Raw genomic sequence first — 12,570 nt, 5'->3', positions numbered from 1 at the left:
TTCCACACAAATTGATATTTATCTCTAGATGCTGTCAAAAAAAAACAAACAAACAAAAAAACTGAAGTTTGCAGTATTTTTCTAAGTCAAGTAGAGGGTCCAAAGAAAATATGAATAACACTGAAGAGGGCCTTGTAATATGTTTTTTTGTTTTTGTTTTTTATTTAAATAAAATCAAATAAAGGATCCTCCCCACCCTAATCATTTTTGCACAGTCCCTAAGGGGATACTATTTGGAAGGCCAAGTATGAACTTTTATGCTAACCATTAGCTTTAGTTTAAATACTGAAATATAATAGATTGGATGGATAATAGAACATTAAAAGTTAAGTTAAGTCTGTCATTCTGTTTAGTCTGTTGTAAAGAGACAGTGACTTTATATTTTTCTTATGTAATATCAGTATAATATTATAGGGACAACAGAACTGGTCTGCAGTCTGTCAAAGCTGAACAAAGTAGAGCATTCATAACACACTACCATCAACCAGCATCAGCAGCAGTGTGCACCCGTGCAAACAGGAGATTAAAGTCACCTGTTTACTGTCATGAAACTAGAGGCAGGTTTGTTCATGTTGCAGTATGGAATGTTTGGAGACAGATCCAAATATTCAAAACCCATCTGATTTCTGATTTATAACATATTTTATAAAGGTAAAGCATATTTTCTGTACTATGTTCCCAGCACCGCAGCTTCAGCCAAAAAAACTAAACCTTATAGCTGGAAGTGTGAGAAAGAGAGGCTGCAATTTTAAGAGAAAGAGGAAAACAAGGGATTGTGCATCTGATGCATGGATTAAAAAAAACAATTTTTGGATAGAATCTATGTGAGTTGCACAAACACTATCTGCACTAGTTTGTTGGTGCAGGTTTGAAGCAGCTGCATGTAAAGTAAAAGGGAGTAATGATACTCTCCCTTAAACATTGAATGTCATTATGTGTATATTAGGCAAAGACATATTTGATCTATATTATTATGCTTATCAATTCCTAATTCCCTAAAGAGATTTTTTTTCAATATTCCTCCCTTGCAAGTGTACATGAAAATGATGAATGCTTGTTGACACTGGGGCCTTGCAAGCACAACATATTTTTAAAGCATGAATGCATGTTTCCAAGCATTTTGTGAAAGTATGGCCAGCTATAGCTTCAGTGTGTGAAGACTTTTTTTTGCCTTTCTTTTATGAGCTATTGTCAGCCTGAAATGACAGAGCTGTCGTAGTGTGAGTTTGATGAGCAAATGCTACAAAAAAACTAGTTTTGATAAATCATAAATGTCAACTGAATGTGTATCTGCACTTTACATGTATGACACTGTATGAACAAGAGGGCTTACTCAGTATTATGTGTAAACAGTGCACTGCTGTTTCCATCTACACAATTGCAACATTTTGTTTTAATATTTATTTGTCATGTTTAAAGCTGCATTAATTGATCTTTGAACACTAGGGGGCAGTGTAACAGGCTCTAAACACAACACTGACATTAAAGGGGCTCTGTAGAGTTTTGCTGTTTGTAATCTTGAGGTCTAACAAACATATCAAATACATCTCCTTCCTTTTGATCCATTGTTGATACTGAAATATTCATTACTGCAGCTTTAAATACTTTAAATATATACAATATAGCTGCTGTAATATATATATATATATATAGTACATATAACATTATATCATATAACATATTGAGGTGTTTATGTTGAATACATATTTGTTTCAGTTTCATTTTCCTATATAGAAATTTAAATGGTAAAATGGACTGTACTTATATACGTAGCACCTTTCTAGTCTTTTTGACCCATCAAAGCGTTTTTACACTACATCTCATTCACCTATTCACACACATTCATACACTGATGGCACAGGGTGCTAACCTGCTCATCAGGAGGAAACTAACCATTCACACACTGTTGGCAAAGCCATTGGGAGCAATTTGGGGTTCAGTATCATGCCCAAGGACACATTGACATGTGGACTGGAGGAGCTGGAAATTGAAACACCAATCTTCTGCTCTACCTCCTGAGCCACAGCCGTCCAATTTAGAGAGTGTACATAAAAAGCATTTACATGCATGCATTTCTTAGTGCAGTCATTGTAATGCTTTGATTCATCAGTTCACACTGGTGTTCTCTACCTAAAATCTCTCTGAAAAATACCTTTCACAAGAACATCAAATGCTATTTTAAAAGGTTTTTAAAAATGAAAAAAGGGGGTGGGGGGGGTTGAGGATTCTGATAAGCTGCTGATTACATACCAGAGTATTGTGAAAAACAATAAATGGTACAAGTCAGTGCTAACTACACAATATTTGCTGTACAAATTGTGATTTAAATATGCATGTATTTGTTTTGTTTAGGCCAAGATGACACACATCAAACACCATAAGCACTTTTTTTTTTTTGCAGTGAGGGTTAACTGTTAACTGTCTGACTTGATAAGAGTTTGAAGGAAATTGGACAGTGGAAAGTGGAAGAGCAAAACATTATGGCACTTTTAAGTCCCCACTGTTAAACAAGGGGAACCTTTATATTAAACAATACATTTGATCTGTAAAACATTCATGACTGAGTTGAACTGTCAATAAAGTCTTAAAGTATCAGATATTTAAAGAACAAATGAAAATAAACTTGTTTGATTCTATCTTTTTCTCATATTGTACTTTCACTGCTTTTCATAAAAGTGACAGTTTGGATTACCTGTGGAGTCATGTGATCAGAGAGGGTCAACCACAGGAAACGCTGACTGACTGCTGTGTGCATGTCAACTTATGTGAATATACAAATGTATATTCCCTGTGAATATAAAGCTTACATTTTGTAAGGTTTAAGCAAAAAAGCATTTTGGTCAAAGGTGTTTTATGTCCACACAGATAGCACACCATGTCTCTTGCTTTAACTCAATATAGACTTTTTTTCTATTTAAACAAGACCAATAATATTTCCTGAACCACAACAAAAATCTGCCAAAGCCTAAACACAGACATAAAACATGTTTATATTACAGGGAAACAAATGAAATATATTATTATAATATTCACAATATTATGTCATTACAAAAGGTAATCTGCATTGTATTATGTTCCTTTTAAATCAAATAAGTAGTAGCCTATAGCAAAGTAATTTACCTGAGTCTATTCATTTCATAATCTAATAGGCACATTCCTGCTTCTCATTTAAAGAACTTCCTTCCGCCTTCCTTCAAAAGCAGCAAGTATAAGAAAATGTCAGAATTAAATACAATAAAAGAAAGGGAAGAAAAACAACATACAGGGCCTTATGCAAATTAAGGTACCTACGTACTTTTCATACTTTAAGTCTGCTTTGCTGACAAATGTACTTTTACTTGTCTTGAATGTAGGGATGACATCTTGCTATGTTGTGGTATTACTCATTCCATAAAGGCTATGAATACTGTAAAATTGTCAGAGTATAGTTCATTCCATCCAACCCGTTGTTTCTACAGCAGACACTGTGACTTGTGATACTGACAAAAGCACAGGTGTTTTATTACAGTGTTCCAGTAAGTCATGACACTGTACCAGCATGCACAATATCAGGACCTTGAAACTGATGCATCATTGATTTTAACACATTTTTACTGTCTAAATGTATTCTCTATGAATATCACTGCCCCTAGTGGCCCCCAGAGGTAGCAGCAAAAATCACTCACTTTATTTTACAACTTCCAAATGTCAAATATTTCCTGGGTAAATTAAAATCATGTGATAATAAACTGAAACTGTATAAACATTGTCCTGAATCCACAAACCTTCCTACGCATTTACAGTTACACATCAGTTCATTCTAGAAGACAAACAGGAAACTATAGGTTCCATAAACTAAAACAATGTAGTCAATCATATGACACTTACATTACATTATATGAGCCGTAACAGTCAGGAACCATTTAGGAACTACCAAAGCACCCATGGCACCCACACTACCACCCATGGGAGCAGCGATCCAGGGCTTTTTGCTAGCTCCTCCATCCCTGATGTTAATGAGGAGATGATATTGAGCAGTAATGCTGTAGTTTCTTCTCCTTCTTCCCTTTGGCTTAGCAAGTGAACTGCATCCAACTGTGCTGCATCCTGCTCCTGTTTGATTAGTATCATATGATTGTAAAACATTTTCAGCACTATTAATTGCATAGAGATAGGTGTGACTTCTTAAGATAAACACTGGTATGAGTTACAAGCTGTTTTTAAAAAAAACATATCTAAAAGGTGATTGTGTAAAGATTACACACTCAATTATGTTGTAGTCATCTCACACCATATTCTCACATGTAGCAACTGTAACCAGCAGATCATTGACTGACTTGTTTATTCAGAGTTACCTGCCGAGCTGGGAGGCTGGCCACGTTCAACAAAGAGCACATTTATGAGTTGGTGTTTGGGTTAGGACCAGCTCCCAGACAGACAGAATCATGTTTGTGTAAGTGGCCTTCCTTTGGAATTTGGATTTAGTTGCTCTGGTGAGTTCAGTCAAATCACTCTGTGAAGACTCCTTGAAAACTCATTTAAAAAGAACAAGTCACCCATGACTAAGCCAGTCTACTTTCAAAGGGAGACTGCAGAGAAAATTAAGTCAGGGTGACTTCATGTGCTCTGTGTAACTCCTGCTATTCAGACATCTGAAAGATTTAAATTTGACTGGCTCGTGTGCATACAAAAATACACTCTGCTATTTATTTTAAAATCAAGTGGCTGAAATGTACTTGTGTCATGGTGTGTCTAAGTGATTTCTGTGCAGTTTACTGGGCAGGTCTGAGGAAGTATTCAGAGAGCTTACAAGTAAAAGTAGAAATACTGCAAATACAAATACTCCATTACAAGAAAAATCATTATAAATGTCACTTAAAAGTGCACAAGTATTATTATTATTATTGTTATCATCATCATCATCATTATTATTATTATTATTATTATTATTATTATTAATAATAATAATAATAATAATAATAATAATAATAATAATAATGATAAAGTATTATTTTAGGAGTGCCTTGGTGGCCAAATGGTTACTGTGCATATGTCACATAACCAATAAAAAAAAAAATTAAAAAGTATTATTTGAGTATTTAAAGCCCTGAGAGGCTGCTTGTGATTTTGGGATATACCTCAGATTTCTACAGTACAGTACAGTGAGTAAATGTACTTTGCTATACAGATTGTAATATTGGGTTCATTGTGATTTTGGGCTGTATAAAATATAAATAATTACATGTCACAGCTATTCAAAATGCAGGTGAAAATGATCTACATCTGCACCTATGCTGCAGTAGTTCCATCACTGGTGGTGTTCAGTGTTGTGCGTCACACTGAGGCAGCAGACCGAGAGCAGCTGACACTAACAAGATCAACAAGCTGATCAGGGAGGCTGGCTCTGATCTGAACACAGCAGCTCCATCAGTATGACACCTCCTAGGTGTAGCACTGAAAACCACAGAGGACCCTTCCTCCCACTTTACATCAAACTGTGTAACTCATCTCACTGCTGAACATCTGTATTTACTTGTTTTTATTTATTTATTTATGTACAGTACTTTCACTTGAACAGCATTCTATTCCATTCATTCTTATGTAGGCCTATGCATATTTTATTTTATTATGATACTGCACTTTCCCAAGCTGTATGTACATGTGTATTGTTTCTATTTATGAAATCTGCAATGTACTAATTTGATCAATTGTTTTGTTTTGTTTTTTGGTTTATCGTTGTTGTTGTTTGTTTGCTTGCTTGTTCTGTGTGTAATGTGTAACCATAGCTGTGTGTGGATATGCATTGTGCTGGTCTGGTCACTAGCTTGCATGTGCCATCCATGGACATTTACTCAGTCATGTGTGTTTTTACTCATTTTATTTTTATTATCCTATTCCAGGTTGCCTTCTTAAGAACCGGCCAATGTCAATTAATGAGTATTATCCCCTATCAAATAAACAAATAAAATAAAATAAAATAAAATGAAATAAACGAAAGGAAGATTAAGGAATGACGTAATAAAATTTTAAAAATGAATTAAGAAAGGGGAATAAAAGGGAAGTAAATATAAGTAAATAAATAAAAGAGCAGATAGAAAACACAATCATTATAAGTCATAACGCGCCGTCAGTTACCACCTGGCAGAGCGTGACGTCAGCGCTGCCAGCGTGGAACGGACGTCGCACGCCAGTCCAGGAAGTAAACTGTCCGGTTCAGTCTGTGAAACGTAGAGAGAGCAGAGAGGGGAGATAAGAGAAGAGAAGAGAAGAGACGAGAAGGGAAGAGAGAGCAGCAGATACTGTCAAAGCCAGCAGCTCGACACGGTTTCCTGAAGCCGTCTGACCGGACACCGCGGCGGGTCCTTGTCTCCTCCGGGTTTGAGCGGACACGGTGAAGCTGACGGTTGTGTACGTTGAAGGTAAGATAAGCTAGCGGCTGTGTGTCAGCGGTGTGACCGGCAGAGCAGCCTGCTCTCACTGCGGGGCTGTGCGGGCTGCTGCGTGTGTTTCTAGTGCAACACAGCAGCTGCTCTCACTGCGGTGCTGTGCGGGGAGCTGTGCGGTGCTGGACGAGGGGCGTGCGGGGGGCTGCGTGTGTTTTTAGGTTAACACAGCAGCTGCTCTCACTGTCACTATTGGAAAACACTGCGGTGCTTCCTGATGGACTGCTGCTCCTTTAACAGGCAGCATGACATCAGCACAGCACCTGTCAAAGACACGTAACGTCACACGGACATTAAATATTACACATATACTGTCTGTTATTAATGGAATAAAATACACCTTCTGTTACTTACAACCTAATTCCTCTTCTGGTCAGTGTAACACAATAATAGGCCTAGAAGTCCTACAATATGTAAATAAATAAATGATGACTATACTACTACTACCACTACTACTAATAATAGTAATAACAACAACAATACAAATATTAATGATAATTATTATAATTAGTATTAATGTACCAAAGGAGCACAAACACAATCTGTCATTACATTACTGTTGTTGGCCCTTACTCGGCTAAATTATTTGCTTTTTTACAAGTAAAAAATGTTGCAAGTATAACTAAATGATAACCTCACCAACACAAGATATTTGAGGCTGATACCAATATTTACATATGTGTAAAAAATCTGATAATAATATATCATCTGATATTAATTGTCTTACCCATAAATAGGAGTCCAAGCAGTGAAACTCGCTGCTGGAGGACTATTGTTTTCGTTATTGTTGTTCTTCTTATTTTTCTTTAGCTCGGCTCTAAAAATGTTCATGCAGCAAAACCCGTAAGAGCAAAAGTCAGCAGGTCAGCTGGTTGCAGATTCCATCCACTATTCATGCAAATAAGATTACACTTATTGACCTCAAGGAGGCGATGTAAGCATCAAGTTTATGTTTTTGCGATTATCTGAATCGCCTGGAAAACTCGACTTACACTCAAAATTCTTTCATCATTTTAATCCTTCAGTTCATCTGCGTCTTTGCTCCAATGGTCATCTGCTCTTAAAATGTGAAATTTTGTGACTTTTTCTCAATTTTCTCAAAATCTTATTTTAATCAGAAACCATTGGACCAGTCATTCCAAAACTCAGACTGACTTTGCTGATCTTAAGTTATCAAGGAAATTTCAATAGGTTAGACTAATCAAGTTATAACTGAACTTGGTGCGTGTGTTTTGATTCAGTCCTGGGTCATTCTACCTCTAGGGGGCGCCACAAATGACAAAAAAATGTCTATCTTGTGCACTGATTCATAAAAAATTCACATCGCATGATCCAGTGTGATGACTGGAGTGATTCATTAAATTTGGAAGTAATTGATTAAAGTGGTCATGGATGAATCGACATTTCACATCCCAAACATCAAAACATACAAATAAATAATTCATTAAATAAATAAATATAATAATATATAAATTACCTGTCTGCCCTACAGAGCTACTATTTGCATCACTGCAACATGTGATCAATTCACTAGTCTGTCATTATATATTTTTCAAAATATGCAAAATGTGTTAACATCTATATCTTTGTTCAATTGCTGTTGTTAGCACAACATTTTCTATGAGATTCAAATTCACCTAAATATTTGACAGTAAACCAGAGAAAAGCAGGTTGATCTGTGAATTAAAAAAAAAAAGAATTGTCTCCTGCAGTTGAAGTTTTGTAATTTCTTACAGTCTTGTGATGTGTGTCTCTCTCTCTGTCTCTCTCTCTCTCTCTCTCTCTCTCTCTCTCTCTCTCTCTCTCTCTCTCTCTCTCTCTCTCTCTCTCTCTCTCTCTCTCTCTCTCTCTCTCTCTCTCTCTCTCTGTTTCCTGGCCCAGAGGCCAGTGGGCGGGGCTAGAAACTACCTGCACCTGGATAGTTTATGTCTCAGCCTGTGTGTGACTTCTTTGTTAACCTCTTTCTCAGGCCTCCACCCGACAGAGGGGTTGGGAGGTTTTGGGTTTTGTTTGCATGCGTCTCACACACACACACACACACACACACACACACACACACACACACACACTTCATTCATCTACGTTATTCACCCTCATTTGTTAATATTGTCAGCTGCTGTCAGTGACATCTGTGTCATCCTGATCATCTAGTGCATCCAATCACATGCCCTGTAACTGTAAGCTCACCTGTTAGAGTCCAGTCTGGCACCAAGGTGTGTGCATCCTTTCTGCCCATCTGTTGTGAGCTCTTGTGGTTTAAAAGTTGACATGACACATCCTGTGCTGCTTTATCAAATTCCTTAATCTCCTGTGACAAATCTAAACTATCCCATATATGTACAATGCTACAAAGAGTAAACAGAAGATCATTGACTTGATAATCATCCTGTCAGAACTTCCCTGGCATGTCCCCAGATGTTTCTCATACTTGTGCACACACAATAGTCATGTGATTTACTCATCAGTTAAAGTAGTCAGTGCTTTGTTCACAACATGACAGCCCCCCCCCCCCCCATAACAGGCTCAGCAATAAGGAAAAAAAACCCAAACAAAGTTAAATGTAATAGAAAAGAAGAGTTATAGTTCACATACTTAAACTTTGTATGTATGGGCACACCTACTTCTACACACACACTCATATGAAACAATTTGTGCATACTCATATACACACACATGTAGGCACATACATTTACATTCACACTTGCACCTATTAAGAGCGTATCCACACAATTTAGAAATAAGTATTCCCAAAATATATAATATATATACAATAAAAACACATACCTACACACATTTATACATATACATACACACTTCAAATATATATAAATTCAGCATTAAAAAACACGTTAATAGAATAAAGTTTAAAAAAGTAAGTTCATTAATGCAAAAGTTAAGAGTTTAAATCCTGCTTTGGCCATCCTGCATGGATCTGAAGTTCTGACACTTCTCACACAGTCACAGTATTTGTGTATAATTAGACATGGAAGGCATTCCAGATCTAGGTCCAAGTATAAATTCAATACAAATGTAATCATGTGAAACATCTTCACTGAAAGTCAGAAGTAGATTTATATACCTTTTTTTCTGATCAGAAATGATTTAATAGCAAATCAAGACTTTTGCTTCTTGTCAGGTAAATAAGAAACAAGCATCCAAATACTCACAATCTGCTTGGACCCTGATCCTGCTTGAGAAGATGTTATAAATAATCTTTCAAAAGGCTCCCTGATGTGTTTATTTATCTTAATATTTGCCACCAAGAAATGAACTTTTCTGTGGTGCAGGATGTTTTATAGCTAAAAAATAAGCTTGTCATTACTTTCACTTAGACAGACTATAGAATAATAACTGTGTAGCTGTTCTCTGGCATGTCTGTCTTCTTTTTGTTGGCATTTGCTGCACCACAGTTTCCTGTCCTGTATCATCTGACACATTTGAAAGTACCAGTATTCATTCATTGTATGCACAATTTGTTATTAAATAAGGTCATAAGTATCTGTATCATAGCTGAAGACAGAGTTTCATTCAGGTTTGAAATAGTTGGTAATGCTGACATAAAACTGTGTGTTGGTCTTTGTGCAGCAGCTGTACAAAGTAAACACACAGTGAATGTGCAAATGAAGTGTCACACCCTTTTCAACGCTCTGCTCTATTTCATACTTAAGACCTGAAATTACAGCTCATCAAACAGAGATGTTCTGTTAAGCAATGCAATGCATCTAATGTTTGTAACTGTGAGAAAAATGTATACTTATAATTAAGCAAACGGTTAGATTGTTCAGAACTGTGACTCAGGTGATCTGTGAGTAGAGCGAGGTATTGGTACTCAATACCTTTTTAAGATATCAACCAAAATAAATCAATACCAAGTAGTATTGAAACATGTCCTGTCAAACAACACCTGCAGTCCATCATTTTTACATCCAGAGCTAGAAAACATGACTTGCTCACAGCCATCAACACAAGCATTCTTCAATTTAATGCAACATGTAATTGGCCCACTGCCACAGCAGCTACAACCTGTCTGTGGTGGTGAATTAGAGTTAGCATGCTTAGCAGTACAGCAGTCAACGCTCTAAAGTGTGTCTACACTACACGCCTGTTACACTGGATAAAAGCAAGTGCACAACATGTGTAATGGGTATAGAATGAAGTACTCAGTATCAGGGTACGTGGATTGGTACTGGTATTGTCATTTTTTAGATACCCAGCCAGCACTATGGATCTTCAGCATGAAGATCCACAGCCATTACATCCTCCCAGTAAAGAACATTACTGACATATTCACATGCATATCTTCTTATCCAGATGTGGTCTGGGAACAGTTTGGTCTGTGGCTTCCAATCAGCAGCAAGCATGTAGGTTCCAATGAAAGAGTACTTGATGAGAACAGATTAGAAACATGAGTACATTCATTCTGCAGTACACAGCTGTGTGTGTCTTCTTCTTCCAGTGTTCTTAGACAACATATCACCTTGAACCACCTTATAGTTTATTTTTGTTTACAGATGTTATACAGCTGTGGAACTAATATATTAACAGTAACAGGGGTGTGTGAAGCACCCATTAGCTGTAACAATGCTCTGGTTCCTATTCCTAAATCTACTGTGTAAACGGTCATCAAGCAAATATTGGCATTAACTTCTTTCAGGGACTAAGTTAAGACAGACATAAGTTGATGTGTTTTATGTGACATATTCAGACGGTGTCTACATGATCCAACTAAAGAGTAAAAAAATACTTAACCTATACTTAAGTCATACACAGTTTAGTAATACCTACATGTATTCTAAGTATGTTCCAGGTCAGCTTTTTTTTTTTTAAGTATATTTTTTGGGCTTTTTTGCCTTTTATTGTATAGATTAGTAGAGAGAGACAGGAAACTGGAGGCAGAGAGGGAGGGAATGACATGCAGGTTAAGACCGCTCGGTGCGGGATTCGAACCGGGGTCGCTTGCAGCGAGGACTGTAGCCTCTACACATGAGGCGGGTGCTCCACCCATTGAGCTCCAGGTCAGCTTTGACCCGGTCCAAGAATCCTCTCATAAAAAATGTCTGATACCAAATGTTGAACTACAGATGTGTTTAGAAAGCATCAATAGTCAACCTGACTGATCAATAAATGTGTGATTAAACCTTGATGGATGTTTCAGAGAGCAGAGAGAGTGTATTTTTTCATTGTTGGAGAAAAAACAGCTACTATCCACAATATCATGTCCTATTTGACCTAAGACATGAAAATATAACATAGCAATAATGATGTAAATGTATTTAATGTAAAGGTAAAATGAGCAGAACTTTATGGACGATCTTATTAAAACTATTAACTATTCATTTCACTAAAACACATGGCAATAGATATAGATACAAATAGATACATAAACACATAGATATAGATACATAGACAATAAATGATCCACAGACATACATTTACACATTAAATATGACTTTTCTGCAGGTACTTGGTTTGACCGTTTCATCTCATATCATGTGTACTTCATTCCTTTTAGTTGGCTAAAGGACAGGTTCACATTGTCAGGATTTACAGTCCAGAGTTCAAATGAACACTGAAACCTGTTTTTCTTGTTGTAATCATTCTTCTTGTTCATACTTTATAATGCACTTACAATCTGAGTGTACTTCTCAGGATGAAATAACAGGAATAAGTGTGTTAGTAGATAGTTGTTATTTGCACATACAGCTTCACTGTTGACACTTGACATTTTGGTGTTGAATTTGTTTCTGTGATGGAGCTCCTCTAGCAGCAGCAGCACTCTGTCCTCTCTGCTCCAGTATTGTTCATCCTCCTTTATGTTTCAAATAAGAAAAGTAGTACAGTAAAATATATTGTTTCAATTCAGTCATACTGTATAAGCTTATGCAGAATAGCTTTTTTTTAAGTATAATGTATCTGATTGGCTGAAAGTGCTCTGAGCATACACATGATTAATCATGTAGGTTGATCATGTGATTAGATGAGAGCCTCTTTTAAATGTTTCTCATACACTTGACTGTTAGCAGAAGCGTCACTTCTTCTCTTATAGTGAGGAACTTTTTTATCCACACCTTAGACATTTTGTAAGTGTATTTCTTAGAAGTTTGATACAGACTGTTTTTATAACAGATGTGACACACATTCTTCTTTT

This window comes from Scomber japonicus, chromosome 18 (assembly GCF_027409825.1).
Source record: "Scomber japonicus isolate fScoJap1 chromosome 18, fScoJap1.pri, whole genome shotgun sequence".
NCBI lineage: Eukaryota > Metazoa > Chordata > Actinopteri > Scombriformes > Scombridae > Scomber > Scomber japonicus.
Note: the sequence above shows the minus strand (reverse complement) of the source record.